At 37.1% G+C, this 5375-nt stretch overlaps 1 long non-coding RNA gene across 1 annotated transcript; it reads left to right on the top strand.

The window, feature by feature from the left end:
* Window positions 1-1400: 1400 nt before the first annotated feature.
* On the top strand, window positions 1401-4423 carry LOC139700101 (uncharacterized). Its single transcript, XR_011703664.1, has 3 exons — window positions 1401-1528; window positions 1744-1861; window positions 3915-4423. It is a non-coding gene; the product is annotated as an uncharacterized lncRNA (long non-coding RNA).
* The last annotated feature ends 952 nt before the right edge of the window (window positions 4424-5375 follow it).

Here is a 5375-nt window from a genome sequence, read left to right as displayed (position 1 = left end):
TAACTCAATGATCAAATATGTTCAATTTTGTTTCTTTAATGATTTCTTATGAACATATTCCCTCCTAACCGTTTCATATTTTCCATTGACCGATTTATAGGTAGGCCTAAGATTTGTCTTGAAGGAGCTGAAGTTCAATGAACTCACTTTAAATGTTAGCCATCAGATGTTTCAATCAACTCCTCTAAAAAAGAGAGTGGTTTCCCCGACGTACCAGGAGGACTTTGAGTTGTCAACGGAGCAATGGTTGTTAAAAGATTGAGTCTGTGATAAAAGTGATAAAAGATTGCGGTATCGTTCTTCCTCTCTCTCTCTCCCGATCAGCCGAATGAATTTATTTCCTGTATTTACAATTGCCCTCAAAATTTCACTTATCATTACCTCCCCCAAACACTTTTTGAAAAACCGGTTATTTACGAGTTCTAATTCCAGTTGGTAAAATGAACTGAACGATAGATTTTTCTGTTGTCTTGAGATTTCCATCATCAGTACTATTTCCTATATGCATTAGGTTTATTAGGGTAAATAAATAAATTCAAATGGAGCATCCGGTTCATACTTTGGATTTACTTAAATGCAATAAATAACTTTTATCGGCGATCATGAATCTACATCAGGATAATGGTTCAAAACTATCTCAATCAGGGCTCGAAACTGTCAGATATGACGTAGAAAACATATGCTAGAAAATATGTTACTCTATCTATTACTAGGTTATGCATATCGTTTTAGAATATAGTCTTTTGGGACGTATTTAAGAAGACACTCTTCTCCTATCTCTAATTACTCTTTAGTTGGCTGAGCTGTGAATTAATTTATCTAACGATGAATCAGCATCTTCTTGTTTAATGGAAGATAATGTTGTTAGGATTACGAAATTACCATTTCAACAATTTATGTACTTGACGGTATTATTTTTTACTTCCACGTCTGTATTAGTATCTTGAGATTTAAGCATTGAGCATTGCTATTTTTAATTCTTAGTCATATAAGAATTTTTTCAACAATTTTGGTCCCGTGGTCAATGCATTCAGTCGAAACTTTTTAATACTCCCCTTGGATCTGGATATGATATTAAAAGGTTAAATTACTTTATATCTGTTAACATTCCGGGAAACAAATTTCACTGGAATGTAAAATACAAAAAAAATCGATCAATGTATTACCGTCGACAGGTTGCTTTTGTTAGTTTTGTGCAAGCTCTTTGTTCGCAAAGGTCAAAAATGTCTAACTCCCGGCACCCAATCGTTGTTGCGATAAAGTATAAAATAAAGCTTTCGTTTTGCGAATAGCTGGATTAATTTTTTTACCCACAGCAGCACTTGTGTCAGCCAAGCAACGAATAAATCAGCGGGCGACTGGCGACTATTTCTACACACCGCGCATGCGCGAGGAGGACATTTTTGCATCAAGATCTTTGCTGGAAATTTTGCAAATAATGGCAGCTGCGACTATGAAGTCATAAAGATACTTCAGGAACGGAGAGGAGCCCTGGGTGGATGAAGAGCGAATATATATTCCTTGTTTTGTACGAAAGGGAATGACAGGCCGCACTGGCGTGTCCTTCTGGATCACCCAAGTGGATGAGCCTTATTCCAAGCCCATCAAATTTCTCACACATTAATTCCCATGTTTTACAATACTTGCATGATTGGTTCCATCATTTGATTGTCTGACTCTCTCCCTGTGTTCCCACCTATCCACTTCCGCACCCAAACTATTTCTTTGTGTTTTTCATTTCAGGCTAATGAATTTGAAAATTGAGTTCTCTTGACCAAAAGGAAACAGCTGCTTGAAGAACATCATTTTGTGGAGCCATGATCTTTCAGATTGTTCGTTCATGCAAAATTCTCTTCAAAAGGTAGGCGAACTAATTCTTTTGCGAGAGACAGCTAGTTTAATGAAAGAGTAAAGGTTTAACGGCAGCGACTTGATTAACCAAAAAATTCTTTTTTTTGCGAGCAAGGGACTGGTATCAAATAATCATAATCATAAAGGACTTTTAATACGATTTTTGTCTTCGTCATCGCTCCGCATCACCATAAAAAGAAAGATATGAATGATTATTTTGAGAGAATGGTGAATGTGTGTGCGGTTGCAGTATTCTTCGCCTATATAACAAGTGAGCAGCATGTGTACAGCCATAGAATGCGATCCCACAGTCATAAGATGTCTTTAGGGTAGGACACCGAGTGTCTTTCGAGTAATTACCAAAAGAATTTATAGCTACATCTGAACTCCAATTGAGCAGAATGAAAATCATGAATGTTATATTTAAATGATTCTCTTATTAATTCCTGAATGACATCAGTTAAATTCAGGAATTGAAAAAACCATAAGCACAGTAATCAACCAAAGGTCGGTTTGGTAGATGATGGTGGAGTTCACTCAGTACTAAGCCCGATGGCATGTGAAATTCACACATCAGGGTAGGGGGCCAGTTCCTTTCTGAGTGCTGGTTATGGTTTCCCAGGAAGATCTGATATCCAGAAAATTGCAGCTTGTGTGGAACTGCAGGTGCCCAAAGAGGCTTGCCTGGGAATCGAACTCAGGCCCTCCAATCAGTAATCAAATGATCCCCTGAACTACCATGAACCACATTCAGGAAATATTCAGAGCATTTTCCAGTGCTTGTTACAAGGAGTAAGTAGTTTTTTGAATGATAAGACAAACTATGATAGGAACCCTTCAGATAATGAATGAAGAAAACCTTATTCAATTGTTCCCAGCTCAACCTTGTGGAAATTCATTTTAATTAAATGAAGAATACAAATTTCCGATCTAAGTTAGGAGTTCCAAAGAAACTGCGGGAGATGCCACAACAGTAGCTTTTAACGGAGTCATCCGCTAATGTGCATTTCAATGCAACAGTTTCAGAGTGTAAAAATCATTCGCCTTGACTGGGAGAAAAATTCCAGTGATTTCTGTGCACAGCTCTCCAAGAAAGGTCCCCCGCCCTCCAAACATATCGTAGTGTCTTTTGATGTCAAAAACCTTTTCACAAATATCCCGGTTTTGGAAGCAATGTTAGTGGCGGAAAGAGTGCTGAAAAGTGTTGGGGCCGAACCACCCTTCCTCAGTGAGTTCATGTCACTTTTGAGATTGTGTGTGGAACAAAATTATTTCCAATTTAACAATGAATTCTTCAAACAAGTTGAAGGATTAGCCATGGTGTCCCCATTATCACCACCACTTGCTGACTTGTACATGGACGATTTTAAAATATTCAGTAGCCCCTCAATTTGTACCAAGAATATTCACTGTTGGTTTCGATATGTAGATGATATCTTTGCTATATTGACAGGCACTAATAGACAGTTAGAAAAGTTTATGAAAAACCTGAATTCCCAATGCGAAAGTATCAATTTCACTTGTGAGAAAGAACAGAATAATCAATTAAATTTTTTAGATATCACAGTGTCGAGAAAGGGACGGGACTTTGAATTTGCAATTTTGCACCACAGACCACATCATCCCCTCCAACTCCCGCCATCACATATCATATAAGGTTCCCACTTTTCATTTCCTTCTAAACAGACTGTTGGCCATTCCTCTTTCCAAAAGTAATTTTGTTAAAGAACTCAAAACGATTAAAGGTTTAGCAATGAAAAATGGCTGAAAAGAAAATTTAATTGACAAAATACTACAAAGAAAATGTTCCTTCAAAGCATACAATCTTTTGTTCAAACCAATTAATGTGGAGGAAATAGGTTACATATGGTTCAAACTCCTGTATTATGGATTAATTTCACAAAAGTTAGCCAACCTTTTTCCTAGGGAGAAATTTTGAATAGCTTTTTACTATACTAATAACTTAAAATCATTCTTGAATACCACTAAAGACGAAATATGTACACAAAATAAAAGTGGCGTTTATAAGTTAACTTGTGGGGACTGTGGTGCTTTATAAATAGGTCAAACGGGGAGATCATTAAAAACACGGGCGGAGGAACACAAATGCTGTTTCGGGAACTGTGACCTCAAGCAATCACACTTCGCCAAACATCTAGGGGAAGAAAACCATGGGAGTGATTTCAACCCGGAACTCTTACACCAGATGGAAAAAGGAATGAGGATGGACAAGAGGGAAGAGCTCGAAATCAGGAAGAATTTAAAAATGGGTCATTTGGTTAACAATTTATTGTTTGAATACCTCTCCCCAATCCTGGAAGTACCCCTTTCCCTCACAGATAAACCCAACAAACCCCCCCCCCCCCACCCCACTGTAAACCAACCAAGCACCTGTCCTGACGCTTAACACCCCTCTCCCCCCTTCCCATCAACGCCGATCACAACTCCATTTTCTTTCGCCTCCTTCTCCCCCCTCTCTCACCCACCCCTCCTCTCCCTCATGAATGTTATATAAATGGACTGCGACTTGTTTAATTTGTACCTGATGATGATGCTTGAGCGTTGAAACCGGTTGTATGTAAATAAAGGACAGTGGAAAGATGCATTGCATTCTTCATTTAATTATAATGAAGAAAACCTTTATTTGAAAATGCTGGATGCTGGACTATTCAAAGTAATGAATAAATTTGTAGAAAATTCCATGATTTTAGTTTTTCTGCAATAGTTTTCAATATTTAAGCATCCATTTTCAGCCTTTCAGGTTGCTTTTATGTAAAGTGATAAATTGAGTAGCAGGGGAACACTGCAGTACTGAAGTCAAGCTTTGGGGAGGCAATAGAAGGTGGCTAGCATTAAGGACTTATGGGAGGAATGGGTAGCAACAGGAACAGTGACAAAGGAACAAGTGTTATAAAGGATTCTGTAAAAGAAAGGACTGAACCATGGTAAGAAAACATAGAGTCAAAGATGAATTTAATCCAATCAATTCATTTAACAGATGTACATAGAAAAGTGAAAACAGCGATTTCAAAGTGTTCTCAAAGATCAAGTTTTAGGTTTTTTTCATGTGCAAGTCAAATACTCGTAGTAGGCATGAGATTTTTTACTTATGCTCATTTTATTTTTACTGTGAGAGTATATTAGCGTATAAGCTACAGCATTGATTGAAACTTCAAATGACTTAGTTTACTCAGGTTTTGCCCATGACCAAAGTGTTCTGCCTTTGATTTATGAACAATTGCTTTAACACATGTGTACTTGGGTAAAATATCTTTGAATTTGTGATAGCATATAAATGACATTCATTAATTGTGCAATTTTTAATTAGCTTCTTTGCTAAGCTTTTTAATTAGCTTCTTTTATAATTAATACAACGTGTACAGTACAGGTAACAATTCTGGCCTCCTATCTTGATGTGTGAATTTCATAGGCCTAATAGTGCTGCATATTTGGTGACATGCCATGAATTAAGCCAATCTCTGGATTGATTACTATGGTACACATTGTAATTATTATTTTTATTA

The sequence above is a fragment of the Hetaerina americana genome, unplaced genomic scaffold, assembly GCF_022747635.1.
Source record: "Hetaerina americana unplaced genomic scaffold, ioHetAmer1.1.p SCAF_1, whole genome shotgun sequence".
Taxonomy (NCBI): Eukaryota; Metazoa; Arthropoda; class Insecta; order Odonata; family Calopterygidae; genus Hetaerina; species Hetaerina americana.
The sequence above is the reverse complement of the archived record's forward strand: the minus strand, read 5'-3'. Positions and strand labels throughout refer to the sequence as shown.